Source organism: Heterodontus francisci, unplaced genomic scaffold, assembly GCF_036365525.1.
Source record: "Heterodontus francisci isolate sHetFra1 unplaced genomic scaffold, sHetFra1.hap1 HAP1_SCAFFOLD_257, whole genome shotgun sequence".
Classification (NCBI taxonomy): Eukaryota; Metazoa; Chordata; class Chondrichthyes; order Heterodontiformes; family Heterodontidae; genus Heterodontus; species Heterodontus francisci.
Genome location: NW_027141742.1, coordinates 1,579,875 through 1,601,536, shown reverse-complemented (window position 1 = coordinate 1,601,536; position 21,662 = coordinate 1,579,875).

Below are 21,662 nucleotides of genomic sequence, written 5' to 3'. Positions count from 1 at the left end.
CAGGATCCTCCCAGGTTTGCATGGGGTTTTCACAGTGGATCAGGTTACTGCCAGGTGTGTCTGGGGTTTTCACAGTTTATCAGGATCCTGCCAGGTGTGTATGGGATTTTCATAGTTTATCAGGATCGGGCCAGGTGTGCATGAAGGTTTCATAGTTTATCAGGATCCTGCCAGGTGTGTATGGGATTTTCACAGTGCATCAGGATCCTGCCAGGTGTGTATGGGCTTTTCACAGTGGATCAGGAAGCTGCCCGGTGTGTATGGGGGTATCATAGATTATCAGGATCCTGCCAGGTGTGTCTTGGGTTTTCACAGTACATCAGGATCCTGCCAGGTGTGTATGGGGGTTTCACAGTGTATCAGGATCCTGCCAGGTGTGTATGGGGGTTTCACAGCGGATCAGTATCCTGCCAGGTGTGTATGGGGTTTTCACAGTGGATCAGGATCCAGTCCGGTGTGTATCGGGTTTTCACAGTGTATCAGGATCCTGCCATGTGTGTATGGGGTTTACCCAGTATATCAGGATCTGCCAGGTGTGTATGGGGGCTTTCACAGAGTATCATGATCCTGCTAGGTGTGCATGGGGATTTCACAGATTTTCAGGATCCTGCCAGGTTTGTATGGGTGTTTCAAAGTTTATCAGGATCCTGCCAGGTGTGTATGGGGGTTTCACAGTTTATCAGGATCCTGCCAGGTGTGTATGGGGATTTCACAGTTTATCAGGATCCTGCCAGGTGTGTATGGGGTTTTCACAGTGTATCAAGATCCTGCCAGGTGTGTATGGGGATTTTACATTTTTACAGGATCCTGCCAGGTTTGTATGGGTGTTTCAAAGTTTATCAGGATCCTGCCAGGTGTGTATGGGGTTTCACAGTTTATCAGACTCCTGCCAGGTGTGTATGGGTGTTTCACAATTTCTCAGGATCCTACCAGGTGTGTCTGGGGTTTTCACAGTGTATCAAGATCCTGCCAGGTGTGCATGGGGTTTTCACAGTTTATCAGGATCCTGCCAGGTGTATATGGGGGTTTCCCAGTTTATCAGGATCCTGCCAGGTGTGTATGGGGTTTTCACAGTTTATCAGGATCCTGCCAGTTGTGTATGGGGGTTTCTCAGTTTATCAGGATCCTGCCAGCTGTTTATGGGGTTTTCAGGGTGTATCAGGATACTACCAGGTGTGTTTGGGGTTCTCACAGTGGATCAGGATCCTGCCAGGTGTGTATGGGGGTTTCATAGTTTATCAGAATCCTGCCAGCTGTGTATGGGGGTTTCATAGTTTATCAGGATCCTGCCGGGTGTGTATGGGGTTTTCACAGTGTATCAAGATCCTGCCAGGTGAGTTTGGGGTTTTCACAGTTTATCAGGATCCTGCCAGGTGTGTATGGGGGTTTCACAGTTTATCAGGATCCTGCCAGGTGTGTATGGGGTTTTCACAGTGTATCAGGATCCTGCCAGGTGTGTATGGGGTTTTCACAGTGTATCAAGATCCTGCCAGGTGAGTTTGGGGTTTTCACAGTTTATCAGGATCCTGCCAGGTGTGTATGGGGGTTTCACTGTTTATCAGGATCCTGCCAGGTGTGTATGGGGTTTTCACAGTGTATCAGGATCCTGCCAGGTGTGTATGGGGGTTTTCACAGTTTATCAGGATCCTGCCAGGTGTGGATGGGGTTTTCACAGTTTATCAGGATCCTGCCAGGTGTGTATGGGGGTTTCATAGTTTATCAGGATCCTGCCAGGTATGTATGGGGTTTTCACAGTGTATCAGGTTCCTGCCAGGTGTGTATGGGGTTTTCACAGTGGATCAGGATCCTGCCAGGTGTGTATGGGGTTTTCACTGTTTATCAGGATCTTGCCAGGTGTGTATGGGGTTTCATAGTTTATCAGGACCCTGCCAGGTGTGCTTGATGATTTCATAGTCTGTCAGGATCCTGCCAGGTGTGTATGGGATTTTCACAGTGTATCAGGATCCTGCCAGGTGTGTATGGGGTTTCAACATTGGATCAGGAACCTGCCAGGAGTGTATGGGGGATTCATATTTTATCAGGATCCTGCCAGGTGTGTCTGGGGTTTTCACAGTTTATCAGGATCCTGCCAGGTCTGTATGGGGGTTTTCACAGTGTATCAGGATCCTGCCAGGTGTGTATGGGGTTTTCACAGTGTATCAGGATCCTGCCAGGTGTGTATGGGGTTTTCACAGCGCCTCAGGATCCTGCCAGGTTTGTATGGGGTTTCCACAGTGGATCAGGATCCTGCCAGGTGTGTATGGGGTTTTCACAGAGTATCATGATCCTGCCAGGTGTGCATGGGGTTTTCACAGTTTTTCAGGATCCTGCCAGGTGTGTATGAAGTTTTCAGAGTGGATCAGGATGCTGCCAGGTGTGTATGGGGTTTTCACAGTGTGTCAAGATCCTGCCAGGTGTGTATTGGGGTTTCATTATGTATCAGGATCCTGCCAGGTGTGTATGGGATTTTCACAGTGTATCAAGATACTGCCAGGTGTGCATGGGGTTTTCACAGTGTATCAGGATCCTGCCAGGTGTGTATCTGGGTTTCGCAGTGTATCAGTATAATGCCAGGTGTAGATGGGGTTTTCACAGTGTATCAGGATCATTCCAGATGTGTCTGGGGTTTCACAGTGGATCAGGATCCTGCCAGATGTGAATGTGGTTTCACTGTGCATCTGGATCCTGCCAGGTGTGTATGGGGTTACACAGTGGATCAGGATCCTGCCAGATGTGATAGGGGTTTCACTGTGCATCAGGATCCTGCCAGGTGTGTACGGGGTTTTCACAGTTTATCAGGATCCTGCCAGGTGTGGATGGGGTTTTCACAGTTTATCAGAATCCTGCCAGGTGTGTATGGGGGTTTCATAGTTTATCAGGATCCTGCCAGGTGTGTATGGGGTTTTCACAGTGTATCAGGATCCTGCCAGGTGTGTATGGGGTTTTCACAGTGGATCAGGATCCTGCCAGGTGTGTATGGGGTTTTCACAGTTTATCAGGATCTTGCCAGGTGTGTATGGGGTTTCATAGTTTATCAGGACCCTGCCAGGTGTGTATGAAGATTTCATAGTCTGTCAGGATCCTGCCAGGTGTGTATGGGATTTTCACAGTGTATCAGGATCCTGCCAGGTGTGTATGGGGTTTCAACATTGGATCAGGATCCTGCCAGGAGTGTATGGGGGATTCATATTTTATCAGGATCCTGCCAGGTGTGTCTGGGGTTTTCACAGTTTATCAGGATCCTGCCAGGTCTGTATGGGGGTTTTCACAGTGTATCAGGATCCTGCCAGGTGTGTATGGGGTTTTCACTACGCCTCAGTATCCTGCCAGGTTTGTATGGGGTTTCCACAGTGGATCAGGATCCTGCCAGGTGTGTATGGGGTTTTCACAGAGTATCATGATCCTGCCAGGTGTGCATGGGGTTTTCACAGTTTTTCAGGATCCTGCTAGGTGTGTATGAAGTTTTCAGAGTGGATCAGGATGCTGCCAGGTGTGTATGGGGTTTTCACAGTGTGTCAAGATCCTGCCAGGTGTGTATTGGGGTTTCATAGTGTATCAGGATCCTGCCAGGTGTGTATGGGGTTTTCACAGTGGATCAGGATCCTGCCAGGTGTGTATGGGGTTTTCACAGTTTATCAGGATCTTGCCAGGTGTGTTTGGGGTTTCATAGTTTATCAGGACCCTGCCAGGTGTGTATGAAGATTTCATAGTCTGTCAGGATCCTGCCAGTTGTGTATGGGATTTTCACAGTGTATCAGGATCCTGCCAGTTTTGTATGGGGTTTCAACATTGGATCAGGAACCTGCCAGGAGTGTATGGGGGATTCATATTTTATCAGGATCCTGCCAGGTGTGTCTGGGGTTTTCACAGTTTATCAGGATCCTGCCAGGTCTGTATGGGGGTTTTCACAGTGTATCAGGATCCTGCCAGGTGTGTATGGGGTTTTCACAGTGTATCAGGATCCTGCCAGGTGTGTATGGGGTTTTCACAGCGCCTCAGGATCCTGCCAGGTTTGTATGGGGTTTCCACAGTGGATCAGGATCCTGCCAGGTGTGTATGGGGTTTTCACAGAGTATCATGATCCTGCCAGGTGTGCATGGGGTTTTCACAGTTTTTCAGTATCCTGCCAGGTGTGTATGAAGTTTTCAGAGTGGATCAGGAGGCTGCCAGGTGTGTATGGGGTTTTCACAGTGTGTCAAGATCCTGCCAGGTGTGTATTGGGGTTTCATAGTGTATCAGGATCCTGCCAGGTGTGTATGGGATTTTCACAGTGTATCAAGATACTGCCAGGTGTGCATGGTGTTTTCACAGTGTATCAGGATCCTGCCAGGTGTGTATCTGGGTTTCGCAGTGTATCAGTATAATGCCAGGTGTAGATGGGGTTTTCACAGTGTATCAGGATCATTCCAGATGTGTCTGGGGTTTCACAGTGGATCAGGATCCTGCCAGATGTGAATGGGGTTTCACTGTGCATCTGGATCCTGCCAGGTGTGTATGGGGTTACACAGTGGATCAGGATCCTGCCAGATGTGATAGGGGTTTCACTGTGCATCAGGATCCTGCCAGGTGTGTACGGGGTTTTCACAGTCTATCAGGATCCTGCCAGGTGTGTATGGGGTTACACAGTGGATCAGGATCCTGCCAGGTGTGTACGGGCTTTTCAAAGTGTATCAGGATCCTGCCAGGTGTGTATGGGGTTTTCACAGTGTATTAGGATCCTGCCAGGTGTGTATGGGGTTTCACAGTGTATGAGGATCTTGCAAGGTGTGAATGGGGTTTCACAGTGCATCAGGATCCAGCCCGGTGTAACTGGGGGTTTCACATTTTGTGAGGATCCTGCCAGGTGTGTCCGGGGGTCACAGTGCATCAGGATCCAGCCAGGTGTGTATGGGGTTTCACAGTGCATCAGGATCCAGCCAGGTGTGTCTGGGGGTTTCACATTTTGCGAGGATCCAGCCAGGTGTGTATGGGGGTTTCACAGTTTATCAGGATCCTTCCAGGTGTGTATGGGGTTTCACTGTGTATCAGGATTCTTCCAGGTGTCTATGGGGTGTCACAGTGTCTCAGGACCCTGCCAGTTGTTTGTGGGGTTTCACAGTGTATCAGGATACTGCCAGATGTGAATGGGGTTTCACAGTTAATCAGGATCCTTCCAGGTGTGTATGGGGTTTCACTGTGTATCAGGATCCTTGCAGGTGTGCATGGGTTTTCACAGTTTATCAGGATCCTTCCAGGTGTGTATGGGGTTTCACAGTTTATCATGATCCTTCTAGGTGTGTATGGGGGTTTCACACTGCTTCAGTATCCTGCCAGGTGTGTTTGGGGTTTCTCTGTGTATCAGGATCATTCCAGGTGTGTATCGGGTTTCACAGTGTATCAGGATCCTGCCAGGTGTGTATGGGATTTCACAGTGGATCAGGACCCTGCCAGGTGTGTGTGGGGTTTTCACAATGTATCAGGATCCTGCCAGGTGTGTATGGGGTTTTCACAGTGCATCAGGATCCTGACAGACGTATGTGGGGTTTCACAGTGTATCAGGATCCTGCCAGGTGTGTATGGGGTTTTCACTGTGTATATATATCCTGCCAGGTGTGTATGGGGTTTTCACAGTGTATCAGGATCCTGCCAGGTGTGTAAGGGTTTTTCACAGTGTGTCAGGATCCTGCCAGGTGTGTATGGGGTTTCACAGTGCATCAGGATCCAGCCAGGTGTGTCTGGGGGTTTCACATTTTCTGAGGACCTGCCAGGTGTGTCTCGGGGTTTCACAGTTTATCAGGATCCTTCCATGTGTATATGGGGTTTCACTGTGTATCAGGATCCTTCCAGGTGTGTATGGGGTTTCGCATTGTCTCAGGATCCTGCTTGGTGTTTATGGGGTTTCACAGTGTATCACGGTACTGCCAGATGTGAATAGGGTTTCACAGTTTATCAAGATCCTTCCAGGTGTGTATGGGGTTTCACTGTGTATCAGGATCCTTCCAGTTGTATGGGGGTTTCACAGTGCATCAGGATCCTTCCAGGTGTGTATGGAGTTGCACTGTGTATCAGGATCCTTCCAGGTGTGTATGGGGTTTCACAGTGTATCAGGATCCTGCCAGGTGTGTATGGGATTTCACAGTGGATCAGGACCCTGCCAGGTGTGTGTGGGGTTTTCACAATGTATCAGGATTCTGCCAGGTGTGTATGGGGTTTTCACAGTGCATCAGGATCCTGACAGACATATGTGGGGTTTCACAGTGTATCAGGATCCTGCCAGGTGTGTATGGGGTTTTCACTGTGTATATATATCCTGCCAGGTGTGTATGGGGTTTTCACAGTGTATCAGGATCCTGCCAGGTGTGTAAGGGTTTTTCGCAGTGTATCAGGATCCTGCCAGGTGTGTATGGGGTTTCACAGTGCATCAGGATCCAGCCAGGTGTGTCTGGGGGTTTCACATTTTCTGAGGACCTGCCAGGTGTGTCTCGGGGTTTCACAGTTTATCAGGATCCTTCAATGTGTATATGGGGTTTCACTGTGTATCAGGATCCTTCCAGGTGTGTATGGGGTTTCGCATTGTCTCAGGATCCTGCTTGGTGTTTATGGTGTTTCACAGTGTATCACGGTACTGCCAGATGTGAATAGGGTTTCACAGTTTATCAAGATCCTTCCAGGTGTGTATGGGGTTTCACTGTGTATCAGGATCCTTCCAGTTGTATGGGGTTTTCACAGTGCATCAGGATCCTGCCAGGTGTGTATGGAGTTGCACTGTGTATCAGGATCCTTCCAGGTGTGTATGGGGTTTCACAGTGTATCAGGATCCTGCCAGGTGTGTATGGGGTTTCACAGTGGATCAGGACCCTGCCAGGTGTGTATGCGGTTTTCACAGTGTATCAGGTTCCTGCCAGCTGTGTATGGGGTTTTCACAGTGCATCAGGATCCTGCCAGATGTATATGGGGTTTCACATTGTATCAGGATCCTGCCAGGTGTGTATGGGGTTTTCACAGTGTATCAGGATCCTGCCAGGTGTGTATGGGGTTTTCACAATGTATCAGGATCCTGCCAGGTGTGTATGGAGTTTCACAGTGCATCAGGACGCAGCCAGGTGTGTCTGGGGGTTTCACATTTTGTGAGGACCTGCCAGGTGTGTCTCGGGGTTTCACAGTTTATCAGGATCCTTCCATGTATATATGGGGTTTCACTGTGTATCAGGATCCTTCCAGGTGTGTATGGGGTTTCACATTGTCTCAGGATCCTGCTTGGTGTTTATGGGGTTTCACAGTGTATCACGATACTGCCAGATGTGAATAGGGTTTCACAGTTTATCAAAATCCTTCCAGGTGTGCACGGGGTTTCACTGTGTATCAGGATCCTTCCAGTTGTATGTGGGTTTCACAGTGCATCAGGATCCTGCCAGGTGTGTATGGGGTTGCACTGTGTATCAGGATCATTCCAGGTGTGTATGGGGTTTCACAGTGTATCAGGATCCTGCCAGGTGTGTATGGGGTTTCACAGTGGATCAGGACCCTGCCAGGTGTGTATGCGGTTTTCACAGTGTATCAGGTTCCTGCCAGCTGTGTATGGGGTTTTCACAGTGCATCAGGATCCTGCCAGATGTATATGGGGTTTCACATTGCATCAGGATCCTGCCAGGTGTGTATGGGGTTTTCACAGTGTATCAGGATCCTGCCAGGTGTGTATGGGGTTTTCACAGTGTATCAGGATCCTGCCAGGTCTGCATGGGTTTTCACAGTATATCAGGATCCTGCCAGATGTGTAAGGGGATTCACAGTGGATCAGGATCCTGCCAGGTGTGTATGGGGTTTTCACAGTGTATGAGGATCCTCCCAGGTTTGCATGGGGTTTTCACAGTGGATCAGGATCCTGCCAGGTGTGTAAGGGGTTTTCACAATGTATCAGGATCCTGCCAGTTGTGTATGGGTTTTCACAGTGTATCAGGATCCTGCCAGGTGTGTAAGGGGTTTTCACAGTGTATCAGGATCCTGCCAGGAGTGTAAGGGGTTTTGACAGTGTATCAGGATCCTGCCAGTTGTGTATGGGGTTCTCACAGTTTATCAGGATCCTGCCAGTTGTGTATGGGGGTTTCACAGTTTATCAGGATCCTGCCAGCTGTGTATGGGGTTTTCACAGTGTATCAGGATACTGCCAGGTGTGTATGGGGTTTTCACAGTGGATCAGGATCCTGACAGGTGTGTTTGGGTTTTTCACAGTTTATCAGGACACTGCCAGGTGTGTATGGGGGTTTCATAGTTTATCAGAATCCTGCAAGCTGTGCATGGGGTTTCATAGTTTATCAGGATCCTGCCGGGTGTGTATGGGATTTTCACAGTGTATCAAGATCCTGCCAGGTGTGTATGGGGTTTTCACAGTTTATCAGAATCCTGCCAGGTGTGTATGGGGGTTTCACAGTTTATCAGGATCCTGCCAGGTGTGTATGGGGTTTTCACAGTGTATCAGGATCCTGCCAGGTGTGTATGGGGGTTTCACAGTTTATCAGGATCCTGCCAGGTGTGTATGGGGTTTTCACAATGTATCAGGATCCTGCCAGGTGTGTATGCGGTTTTCACAGTTTATATGGATACTGCCAGGTGTGTATGGGGTTTTCACAGTTTATCAGGATCCTGCCAGGTGTGTATGGGGGTTTCATAGTTTATCAGGAAACTGCCAGGTGTGTATGAAGGTTTCATAGTATATCAGGATGCTGCTAGGTGTGTATGGGATTTTCACAGTGTATCAGTATCCTGCCAGGTGTGTATGGGGTTTTCAGAGTGGATCAGGAACCTGCCAGGTGTGTATGGGGGTTTCATAGTTTATCAGGATCCTGCCAGGTGAGTCTGGGGTTTTCACAGTTTATCATGTCCTGCCAGGTGTGTATGGGGGTTTTGACAGTGTATCAGGATCCTGCCAGGTGTGTATGGGCTTTTCACAGTGTATCAGGATCCTGCCAGGTGTGTATGGGGATTTCACAGTGGATCAGGATCCTGCCCGGTGTGTATAGGGTTTTCACAGTGTATCAGGATCCTGCCCGGTGTGTATGGCGTTTTCACAGTATGTCAGGTTCTGCCAGGTGTGTATGGGGGTTTTCACAGAGTATCAGGATCCTGCCATGTATTTATGGGGTTTCACAGTTTATCAGGATGCTGCCAGGTGTGTATGGGGGTTTCTCAGTTTATCAGGATCCTGCCAGGTGTGTATGGGTGTTTCACAGTTATCAGGATCCTGCCAGGTGTGTATGGGGTTTTCACAGTGTATCAAGATCCTGCCAGGTGTGTATGGGGATTTCACATTTTATCAGTATCCTGCCAGGTCTGTATGGGTGTTTCACAGTTTATCAGGATCCTGCCAGGTGTGTATGGTGTATCACTGATTTTCAGGATCCTGCCAGGTGTGTATGGGGTTTTCACAGTGGATCAGGATCCTGCCAGGTGTGTATGGGGTTTTCACAGTTTATCAGGATCTTGCCAGGTGTGTATGGGGGTTTCACAGATTATCAGGATCCTGCCAGGTGTGTATGGGTTTTTCACAGTGTATCAGGGTCCTGCCAGGTGTGTATGGGGGTTTCACAGTGTATCAGGGTCCTGCCAGGTGAGTATGGTGTTTTCACAGTGTATCAGGATCCTGCCAGGTGAGTATGGGGTTTTAACAGTTTATCAGATTTCTAACAGGTGTTTATGGGGGTTTCGCAGTTTATCAGGAACCTGCCAGGTGTGTATGAGTGTTTCACAGTTTATCAGGAGATTGCCAGGTGTGTATGGGGTTTTCACAGTTTAACAGGATCCTGCCAAATGTTTATGGGGTTTTCACAGTTTATCAGGAACCTGCCAGGTGTGTATGGGGTTTTCACAGTTTATCAGGATCCTGCCAGGTGTGTATGGGGGTTTCCTAGTTTATCAGTATCCTGCCAGGTGTGAATGGGGTTTTCACAGCGTATCAGGATCCTCCCAGGTGTGCATGGGGATTTCACAGTGGATCAGGATACTGCCAGGTGTGTCTGGGGTTTTCACAGTTTATCAGGATCCTGCCAGGTGTGTATGGGATTTTCATAGTTTATCAGGATCCTGCCAGGTGTGCAGGAAGGTTTCATAGTTTATCAGGATCCTGCCAGGTGTGTATGGGATTTTCACAGTGCATCAGGATCATGCCAGGTGTGTATGGGCTTTTCACAGTGGATCAGGAAGCTGTCCGGTGTGTATGGGGGTTTCATAGATTATCAGGATCCTGCCAGGTGTGTCTGGGGTTTCCACAGTGTATCAGGATCCTGCCAGGTGTGTATGGGAGTTTCACAGTGTATCAGGATCCTGCCAGGTGTGTATGGGGGTTTCACACGGGATCAGTATCCTGCCAGGTGTGTATGGGGTTTTCACAGTGGATCAGGATCCTGCCAGGTGTGTATGGGGCTTTCACAGTATATCAGGATCTGCCAGGTGTGTATGGGGGTTTTCACAGAGTATCATGATCCTGCCAGGTGTGCATGGGGATTTCACAGATCTTCAGGATCCTGCCACGTGTGTATTGGGTTTTCACATTGGATTAGGGTGCTGCCAGGTGTGTATGGGGGTTTCGCAGTTTATCAGGATCCTGCCAGGTGTGTATGGGGGTTTCACAGTTTATCAGGATCCTGCCAGGTGTGTATGGGGTTTTCACAGTGTATCAAGATCCTGCCAGGTGTGTATGGGGATTTTACATTTTATCAGGATCCTGCCAGGTTTGTATGGGTGTTTCACAGTTTATCAGGATCCTGCCAGGTGTGTATGGCGTTTCACAGTTTATCAGACTCCTGCCAGGTGTGTATGGGTGTTTCACAGTTTCTCAGGATCCTGCCAGGTGTGTCTGGGGTTTTCACAGTGTATCAAGATCCTGCCAGGTGTGCATGGGGTTTTCACAGTTTATCAGGATCCTGCCAGGTGTATACGGGGGTTTCACAGTTTATCAGGATCCTGCCAGGTGTGTATGGCGTTTTCACAGTATGTCAGGTTCTGCCAGGTGTGTATGGGGGTTTTCACAGAGTATCAGGATCCAGCCATGTGTGTATGGGGTTTCACAGTTTATCAGGATGCTGCCAGGTGTGTATGGGGGTTTCACAGTTTATCAGGATCCTGCCAGGTGTGTATGGGGGTTTCACAGTTTATCAGGATCCTGCCAGGTGTGTATGGGGATTTCACAATGTATCAAGATCCTGCCAGGTGTGTATGGGGATTTCACATTTTATCAGGATCGTGCCAGGTGTGTATGGGTGTTTCACAGTTTATCAGGATCATGCCAGGTGTGTATGGTGTATCACTGTTTTTCAGGATCCTGCCAGGTGTGTATGGGGTTTTCACAGTGGATCAGGATCCTGCCAGGTGTGTATGGGGTTTTCACAGTTTATCAGGATCCTGCCAGGTGTGTATGGGGGTTTCACAGATTATCAGGATCCTGCCAGGTGTGTATGGGTTTTTCACAGTGCATCAGGGTCCTGCCAGGTGTGTATGGGGGTTTCACAGTGTATCAGGGTCCTGCCAGGTGAGTATGGTGTTTTCACAGTGTATCAGGATCCTGCCAGGTGAGTATGGGGTTTTAACAGTTTATCAGAATTCTACCAGGTGTTTATGGGGGTTTCGCAGTTTATCAGGATCCTGCCAGGTGTGTATGAGTGTTTCACAGTTTATCAGGAGATTGCCAGGTGTGTATGGGGTTTTCACAGTTTAACTGGATCCTGCCAAATGTTTATGGGGTTTTCACAGTTTATCAGGACCCTGCCAGATGTGTATGGGTTTTAACAGTTTATCAGGATCCTGCCAGGTGTGTATGGGCTTTTCACAGTTTATCAGTATCCTGCCAGGTGTGTATGGGGTTTTCACACTGTATCAAGATCCTACCAGGTGTGTATGGGGTTTTCACAGTTTATCAGGATCCTGCCAGGTGTGTATGGGGGTTTCATAGTTTATCAGTATCCTGCCAGGTGTGAATGGGGTTTTCACAGCGTATCAGGATCCTGCCAGGTGTGCATGGGGTTTTCACAGTGGATCAGGATACTGCCAGGTGTGTCTGGGGTTTTCACAGTTTATCAGGATCCTGCCAGGTGTGTATGGGATTTTCATAGTTTATCAGGATCCTGCCAGGTGTGCATGAAGGTTTCATAGTTTATCAGGATCCTGCCAGGTGTGTATGGGATTTTCACAGTGCATCAGGATCCTGCCAGGTGTGTATGGGCTTTTCACAGTGGATCAGGATCCTGCCAGGAGTGTATGGGGGATTCATATTTTATCAGGATCCTGCCAGGTGTGTCTGGGGTTTTCACAGTTTATCAGGATCCTGCCAGGTCTGTATGGGAGTTTTCACAGTGTATCAGGATCCTGCCAGGTGTGCATGGGGTTTTCACAGTGTATCAGGATCCTGCCAGGTGTGTATGGGGTTTTCACAGCGCCTCAGGATCCTGCCAGGTTTGTATGGGGTTTCCACAGCGGATCAGGATCCTGCCAGGTGTGTATAGGGTTTTCACAGTGTATCTGGATCCTGCCAGGTGTGTATGGGGTTTTCACAGAGTATCATGATCCTGCCAGTTGTGCATGGGGTTTTCACAGTTTTTCAGGATCCTGCCAGGAGTGTATGGAGGTTTCAGAGTGGATCAGGATTCTGCCAGGTGAGTATGGGGTTTTCACAGTGTATCAAGATCCTGCCAGGTGTGTATGGGGGTTTCATAGTGTATCAGGATCCTGCCAGGTGTGTATGGGGGTTTCACAGTATATCAGGATACTGCCAGGTGTGTATGGGGTTTCACTGTTTATCAGGATGCTCCCAGGTGTGTATGGGGGTTTCACAGTTTATCAGGATCCTGCCAGGTGTGTTTGGGGGTTTCACAGTTTATCAGGATCCTGCCAGGTGTGTATGGGGTTTTCACAGTGTATCAAGATCCTGCCAGGTGTGTATGGGGATTTCACATTTTATCAGGATCCTACCAGGTGTGTATGGGGGTTTCACCGTTTATCAGGATCCTGCCAGGTGTGTATGGGGTTTTCACAGTGTATCAGGTTCCTGCCAGGTGTATATGGGGTTTTCACAGTGGATCAGGATCCTGCCAGGTGTGTATGGGGTTTTCACTGTTTATCAGGATCCTGCCAAGTGTGTATGTGTGTTTCATAGTTTATCAGGATCCTGCCAGGTGTGTATGGGGGTTTCATAGCTAATCAGGATCCTGCCACGTGTGTATGGGGTTTTCACTGTGTATCAGGATCCTGCCAGGTGTGTATGGGGTTTTTCACAGTGAATCAGGATCCTGCCAGGTGTGTCTGCGGTTTTCACAGTGTATCAGGATCCTGCCAGGTGTGTATGGGGTTTTCAACGTTTGTCAGGATCCTGCCAGATGTGTATGGGGTTTCACAGTGTATCAGGATCCTGCCAGGTGTGTATGGGGTTTTCACAGTGGATCAGGATCCTGCCAGGTGTGTCTGCGGTTTTCACAGTGTATCAGGATCCTGGCAGGTGTGTATGGGGGTCTCACAGTGTATCAGGAACATGCCAGGTGTGTATGGGGTTTCACAGTGTATCAGGATCCTGCCAGGTGTGCATGGGGTTTTCACAGTGTATCAGGATACTGCCAGGTGTGTCTGGGGTTTGCACAGTTTATCAGGAAAATGCCAGGTGTGTATGGGGGTTTCACAGCTTATCAGGATCCTGCCAGGTGTGTATGGGGGTTTCATCGTTTATCAGGATTCTGCCAGATGTGTTTGGGGGTTTCACAGTGTATCAGGATTCTGCCAGGTGTGTATGGGGTTTTCGCATTGTGTCAGGATCCTGCCAGGTGTGTATGGGGGTTTCACAGTGTATCAGGATCCTGCCAGGTGTGTATCTGGGTTTCGCAGTGTATCAGTATCCTGCCAGGTGTCCATGGGGTCTTCACAGTGGATCAGGATCCTGCCAGGTGTGCATGGGGATTGCACAGTTGATCCGGATCCTGCCAGGTGTGTATGGGGTTTTCACAATGTATCAGGATCCTGCCAGGTGTGTATGGGGGTTTGACAGTGAATCAATGTCCTGCCAGGTGCTTATGGGGTTTTCACAGTGGATCAGGATAAGCCAGGATTGTATGGGGTTTTCACAGTGTATCAGGATCCTGCCAGGTGTGTATGGGGGTTTCACAGTGAATCAATGTCCTGCCAGGTGCTTATGGGATTTTCACAGTGGATCAGTATATGCCAGGTTTGTATGGGTCTTTCACAGTGTATCAGGATCCTGCCAGGTGTGTATGGGGGTTTCACAGTTTATCAGGATCCTGCCAGGTGTGTATGGGCTTTTCACAGTGTATCAAGATACTGCCAGGTGTGCATGGGGTTTTCACAGTGTATCAGGATCCTGCCAGGTGTAGATGGGGTTTTCACAGTGTATCAGGATAATTCCAGATGTGTCTGGGGTTTCACAGTGGATCAGGATCCTGCCAGATGTGAATGGGGTTTCACTGTGCATCAGGATCCTGCCAGGTGTGTATGGGGTTACACAGTGGATCAGGATCCTGCCAGATGTGATAGGGGTTTCACTGTGCATCAGGATCCTGCCAGGTGTGTACGGGGTTTTCACAGTCTATCAGGATCCTGCCAGGTGTGTATGGGGTTACACAGTGGATCAGGATCCTGCCAGGTGTGTACGGGCTTTTCACAGTGTATCAGGATCCTGCCAGGTGTGTATGGGGTTTTCACAGTGTATTAGGATCCTGCCAGGTGTGTATGGGGTTTCACAGTGTATGAGGATATTGCAAGGTGTGAATGGAGTTTCACAGTGCATCAGGATCCAGCCAGGTGTTTCTGGGGGTTTCACATTTTGTGAGGATCCTGCCAGTTGTGTCTGAGGGTCACAGTGCATCAGGATCCAGCCAGGTGTGTACGGGGTTTCACAGTGCATCAGGATCCAGCCAGGTGTGTCTGGGGGTTTCACATTTTGCGAGGATCCAGCCAGGTGTGTATGGGGGTTTCACAGTTTATCAGGATCCTTCCAGGTGTGTGTGGGGTTTCACTGTGTATCAGGATTCTTCCAGGTGTGTATGGGGTTTCACAGTGTCTCAGGACCCTGCCAGTTGTTTGTGGGGTTTCACAGTGTATCAGGATACTGCCAGATGTGAATGGGGTTTCACAGTTTATCAGGATCCTTCCAGGTGTGTATGGGGTTTCACTGTGTATCAGGATCCTTGCAGGTGTGTATGGGTTTTCACAGTTTATCAGGATCCTTCCAGGTGTGTATGGGGTTTCACAGTTTATCATGTTCCTTCCAGGTGTGTATGGGGGTTTCACAGTGCTTCAGTATCCTGCCAGGTGTGTTTGGGGTTTCTCTGTGTATCAGGATCATTCCAGGTGTGTATCGGGTTTCACAGTGTATCAGGATCCTGCCAGGTGTGTATGGGATTTCACAGTAGATCAGGACCCTGCCAGGTATGTGTGGGGTTTTCACAATGTATCAGGATCCTGTCAGGTGTGTATGGGGTTTTCACAGTGCATCAGGATCCTGACAGACGTATGTGGGATTTCACAGTGTATCAGGATCCTGCCAGGTGTGTATGGGGTTTTCACTGTGTATATATATCCTGCCAGGTGTGTATGGGGTTTTCACAGTGTATCAGGATCCTGCCAGGTGTGTAAGGGTTTTTCACAGTGTATCAGGATCCTGCCAGGTGTGTGTGGGGTTTCACAGTGCATCAGGATCCAGCCAGGTGTGTCTGGGGGTTTCACATTTTCTGAGGACCTGCCAGGTGTGTCTCGGGGTTTCACAGTTTATCAGGATCCTTCCATGTGTATATGGGGTTTCACTGTGTATCAGGATCCTTCCAGGTGTGTATGGGGTTTCACATTGTCTCAGGATCCTGCTTGGTGTTTATGGGGTTTCACAGTGTATCACGGTACTGTCAGATGTGAATAGGGTTTCACAGTTTATCAAGATCCTTCCAGGTGTGTATGGGGTTTCACTGTGTATCAGGATCCTACCAGTTGTATGGGGGTTTTACAGTGCATCAGGATCCTGCTTGGTGTGTATAGAATTGCACTGTGTATCAGGATCCTTCCAGGTGTGTATGTAGTTTCACAGTGTATCAGGATCCTGCCAGGTGTGTATGGGGTTTCACAGTGGATCAGGACCCTGCCAGGTGTGTATGGGGGTTTCACTGTGTATCAGGATCCTTGCAGGTGTGTATGGGTTTTCACAGTTTATCAGGATCCTTCCAGGTGTGTATGGGGTTTCACAGTTTATCATGTTCCTTCCAGGTGTGTATGGGGGTTTCACAGTGCTTCAGTATCCTGCCAGGTGTGTTTGGGGTTTCTCTGTGTATCAGGATTATTCCAGGTGTGTATCGGGTTTCACAGTGTATCAGGATCCTGCCAGGTGTGTATGGGATTTCATAGTGGATCAGGATCCTTCCATGTGTATATGGGGTTTCACTGTGTATCAGGATCCTTCCAGGTGTGTATGGGGTTTCACATTGTCTCAGGATCCTGCTTGGTGTTTATGGGGTTTCACAGTGTATCACGGTACTGCCAGATGTGAATAGGGTTTCACAGTTTATCAAGATCCTTCCAGGTGTGTATGGGGTTTCACTGTGTATCAGGATCCTACCAGTTGTATGGGGGTTTTACAGTGCATCAGGATCCTGCTTGGTGTGTATAGAATTGCACTGTGTATCAGGATCCTTCCAGGTGTGTATGTAGTTTCACAGTGTATCAGGATCCTGCCAGGTGTGTATGGGGTTTCACAGTGGATCAGGACCCTGCCAGGTGTGTATGCGGTTTTCACAGTGTATCAGGTTCCTGCCAGCTGTGTATGGGGTTTTCACAGTGCATCAGGATCCTGCCAGATGTATATAGGGTTTCACATTGTATCAGGATCCTGCCAGGTGTGTATGGGGTTTTCACAGTGCATCAGGATCCTGACAGACGTATGTGGGGTTTCACAGTGTATCAGGATCCTGCCAGGTGTGTATGGGGTTTTCACTGTGTATATATATCCTGCCAGGTGTGTGTGGGGTTTTCACAGTGTATCAGGATCCTGCCAGGTGTGTAAGGGTTTTTCACAGTGTATCAGGATCCTGCCAGGTGTGTATGGGGTTTCACAGTGCATCAGGATCCAGCCAGGTGTGTCTGGGGGTTTCACATTTTCTGAGGACCAGCCAGGTGTGTCTCGGGGTTTCACAGTTTATCAGGATCCTTCCATGTGTATATGGGGTTTCACTGTGTATCAGGATCCGTCCAGGTGTGTATGGGGTTTCACATTGTCTCAGGATCCTGCTTGGTGTTTATGGGGTTTCATAGTGTATCACGGTACTGCCAGATGTGAATAGGGTTTCACAGTTTATCAAGATCCTTCCAGGTGTGTATGGGGTTTCACTGTGTATCAGGATCCTTCCAGTTGTATGGGGGTTTCACAGTGCATCAGGATCCTGCCAGGTGTGTATGGAATTGCACTGTGTATCAGGATCCTTCCACGTGTGTATGGGGTTTCACAGTGTATCAGGATCCTGCCAGGTGTGTATGGGGTTTCACAGTGGATCAGGACCCTGCCAGGTGTGTATGCGGTTTTCACAGTGTATCAGGTTCCTGCCAGCTGTTTATGGGGTTTTCACAGTGCATCAGGATCCTGCCAGATGTATATGGGGTTTCACATTGTATCAGGATCCTGCCAGGTGTGTATGGGGTTTTCACAGTGTATCAGGATCCTGCCAGGTGTGTATGGGGTTTTCAAAGTGTATCAGGATCCTGCCAGGTGTGTATGGGGTTTCACAGTGCATCAGGATCCAGCCAGGTGTGTCTGGGGGTTTCACATTTTGTGAGGACCTGCCAGGTGTGTCTCGGGGTTTTCACAGTTTATCAGGATCCTTCCATGTGTATATGGGGTTTCACTGTCTATCAGGAACCTTCCAGGTGTGTATGGGGTTTCACATTGTCTCAGGATCCTGCTTGGTGTTTATGGGGTTTCACAGTGTATCACGATACTGCCAGATGTGAATAGGGTTTCACAGTTTATCAAGGTCCTTCCAGGTGTGCATGGGGTTTCACTGTGTATCAGGATCCTTCCAGTTGTATGGGGGTTTCACAGTGCATCAGGATCCTGCCAGGTGTGTATGGGGTTGCACTGTGTATCAGGATCCTTCAAGGTGTGTATGGGGTTTCACAGTGTATCAGGATCCTGCCAGGTGTGTATGGGGTTTCACAGTGGATCAGGACCCTGCCAGGTGTGTATGCGGTTTTCACAGTGTATCAGGTTCCTGCCAGCTGTGTATGGGGTTTTCACAGTGCATCAGGATCCTGCCAGATGTATATGGGGTTTCACATTGCATCAGGATCCTGCCAGGTGTGTATGGGGTTTTCACAGTGAATCAGGATCCTGCCAGGTGTGTATGGGGTTTTCACAGTGTATCAGGATCCTGCCAGGTCTGCATGGGTTTTCACAGTATATCAGGATCCTGCCAGATGTGTAAGGGGATTCACAGTGGATCAGGATCCTGCCAGATGTGTATGGGGTTTTCACAGTGTATGAGGATCCTCCCAGGTTTGCATGGGGTTTTCACAGTGGATCAGGATCCTGCCAGGTGTGGAAGGGGTTTTCACAATGTATCAGGATCCTGCCAGTTGTGTATGGGTTTTCACAGTGTATCAGGATCCTGCCAGGTGTGTAAGGGGTTTTCACAGTGTATCAGGATCCTGCCAGGAGTGTAAGGGGTTTTGACAGTGTATCAGGATCCTGCCAGTTGTGTATGGGGTTCTCACAGTGCATCAGCATCTTGCCAGATGTTTCTGGGCTTACACAGTTTATCAGGATCCTGCCTGGTGTGTATGGGGGTTTCACAGTGTATCAGGATCCTGCCAGGTGTGCATGGGGTTTTCACAGCGGATCAGGATCCTGCCTGGTGTGTATGGGGGTTTCACAGTGTATCAGGATCCTGACAGCTGTGTATGCAGTTTTTACAGTGTATCAGGATCCTGCCCGGTGTGAATGGGGGTTTCACAGTGGATCAGGATCCTGCCTGGTGTGTAAGGGGTTCCACAGTGGAAAAGGATCCCGCCACGTGTGTATGGGGTTTCAGATTGTATCAGGATCCTGCCAGGAGTGTATGGGGTTTTCACAGTGTATCAGGATCCTGCCATGTGTGTATGAGTTTTCACAGTGTATCAGGATCCTGCCAGGTGTGTATGGGCTTTTCACAGTTGATCAGGATCCTGCCAGATGTGTCTGGGGTTCCACAGTGTATCAAGATCCTGCCAGGTGCGTATGAGGTTTCACAGTGTATCAGGATCCTGCCTGGTGTGTATGGGGTTTTCACAGTGTATCAGGATCCTGCCAGGTGTGTAAGGGGTTTTCTCAGTGTATCAGGATCCTGCCTGGTGTGTATGGGGTTTCACAGTTTATCAGGATCCAGCCTGGTGTGTATGGGGGTTTCACAGTGGATCAGGATCCTGCCAGGTGTGTAACGGGTATTCACACTGTATCAGGATCCTTCCAGATGTGTATGGGGGTTTCACGGTGTATCAGGATCCTGCCAGGTGTTTATGTGGGTTTCACAGTTTATCAGAATCCTGACAGCTGTTTATGCAGTTTTCACAGAGTATCAGGATCCTGCCAGATGTGTATGGGGTTTCACAGATTTTCAGGATCCTGCCTGATGTGTAAGGGGTTTCACAGTGGATCAGGATCCCGCCACGTCTGCATGGAGTTTTCACAGTGCATCAGGATACTTCCAGATGTATATGGTGGTTTCACAGTGTATCAGGATCCTGCCAGGTGTGCATGGGGTTTCAGATTGTATCAGGATCCTGCCAGGTGTGTACGGGGTTTCACAATGTATCAGGATCCTGCCAGGTCTGTATGGGGTTTTCACAGTGTATCAGGATCATGCCAGATGTTTCAGGGGTTTTACAGTGTATCAAGCTCCTGCCAGGTGTGTATGAGGTTACATAGTCTATCAGGATCCTGCCAGGTGTGTATGGGGTTTTCACAGTGGATCAGGATCCTGCCAGGTGTGTATGGGCTTTTCACAGTGGATCAGGATCCTGCCAGATGTGTCTGGGGTTTCACAGTGTATCAAGATCCTGCCAGGTGTTTTGGGGTTTCACAGTGTATCAGGATCCTGCCATGTGTGTTTGGGGGTTTCACAGTTTATCAGAATCCTGCTATGTGTGTATGGGGGTTTCACAGTGGATCAGGATCTCGCCAGATGTGAATGGGGTTTCACTGTGCATCAGGATCCTGTCAGGTGTGTATGGGGGTTTCACAGTGTATCACGATCCTGCCAGATGTGTCTGGTGTTTCACAGTGTCTCAAGATCCTGCCAGGTGTGTATGGGGTTTCACAGTGGATCAGGATCCTGCCAGATGAGAATGGGGTTTCACAGTGGATCAGGATCCTGCCAGGTGTGTATGGGTTTTTCACAGTGTATCAGGATCCTGCCTGAAGGGAATGGGGTTTCACTGTGCATCAGGATCCTGCCAGGTGTGTACGGGGTTATCGCAGTGTATCAGGATCCTGCCAGGTGAGTATGGGTGTTTCACAGTGTATCAAGATCCTGCCAGGTGAGTATGGGTGTTTCACAGTGTATCAAGATCCTGCCAGGTGTGTATGAGGTTTCACAGTGTATCAGGATCCTGCCAGGTGTGTATGGGGTTTTCACAGTGGATCAGGATCCTGCCAGGTGTGTATGGGCTTTTCACAGTGGATCAGGATCCTTCAGATGAGAATGGGGTTTCACAGTGGATCAGGATCCTGCCAGGTGTGCATGGGGTTTTCGCAGTGTATCAGGATCCTGCCTGAAGGGAATGGGGTTTCACTGTGCATCAGGAACCTGACAGGTGTGTACGGGGTTTTCACAGTGCATCAGGATCCTGCCAGGTGAGTATGGGTGTTTAACAGTTTATCAGTATCCTGCCAGGTGTGTATGGGGTCTTCACAGTGTATCAGGATCCTGCCAGGTATGTATGGGGTTTCACAGTGTATCAGGATCCTCCCAGGTGTGTATGGGGTTTTCACAGTGGATCAGGACCCTGCCAGGTGTGTAAGGGGTTTTCACAAAGTATCAGGATCCTGCCAGTTGTGTAAGGGGTTTTCACAGTGTCTCAGGATTCTGCCAGGAGTGTAAGGGATTTTGACAGTGTATCAGGATCCTGCCAGGTGTGTGTGGGGTTTTCACAGTGCATCAGCATCCTGCCTCGTGTGTTTGGGGGTTTCGCAGTGTATCAGGATCCTGCCAGGTGTTTATGGGTGTTTCACAGTTTATCAGTATCCTGACAGCTGTGTCTGCAGTTTTTACAGTGTATCAGGATCCTGCCCGGTGTGAATGGGGGTTTCACAGTTTATCAGGATCCTGCCTGGTGTGTAAGGGGTTCCACAGTGGATAAGGATCCCGCCACGAGTGTATGGGGTTTCAGAGTGTATCAGGATCCTGCCAGGAGTGTATGGGATTTTCACAGTGTATCAGGATCCTGCCAGGTGTGTATGAGGTTTCACAGTGCATCAGGATCCTGCCAGGTGTGTATGAGTTTTCACAGTGTATCAGGAACCTGCCAGGTGTGTATGGGCTTTTCACAGTGGATCAGGATCCTGCCAGATGAGAATGGGGTTTCACAGTGGATCAGGATCCTGCCAGGTGTGCATGGGGTTTTCGCATTGTATCAGGATCCTGCCTGAAGGGAATGGGGTTTCACTGTGCATCAGGAACCTG